The following is a 435-nucleotide window of genomic DNA, read 5'->3' on the forward strand; positions in this document are numbered from 1 at the left end:
GTCAGTGTGTGTGGGACTGTACCCCAGTGAGAGTCAGTGTGTGTGGGACTGTACCCCAGTGAGAGTCAGTGTGTGTGTGGGACTGTACCCCAGTGAGAGTCAGTGGTTGTGGTACTGTACCCCAGTGAGGGTCAGTGTGTGTGGTACTGTACCCCGGTGAGGGTCAGTGTGTGGCACTGTACACCAGTGAGGGCCAGTGTGTGTGGGACCGTACCCCAGTGAGAGTCAGTGTGTGTGTGGGACCGTACCCCAGTGAGAGTCAGTGTGTGTGTGGGACCGTACCCCAGTGAGAGTCAGTGTGTGTGGGACCGTACCCCAGTGAGAGTCAGTGTGTGCGGGACCGTACCCCAGTGAGAGTCAGTGTGTGTGCGGGACCGTACCCCAGTGAGAGTCAGTGTGTGTGTGGGACCGTACCCCAGTGAGAGTCAGTGTGTG

This window comes from Rhincodon typus, chromosome 45, assembly GCF_021869965.1.
Source record: "Rhincodon typus isolate 14 chromosome 45, sRhiTyp1.1, whole genome shotgun sequence".
In the NCBI taxonomy this organism is placed as follows: Eukaryota; Metazoa; Chordata; class Chondrichthyes; order Orectolobiformes; family Rhincodontidae; genus Rhincodon; species Rhincodon typus.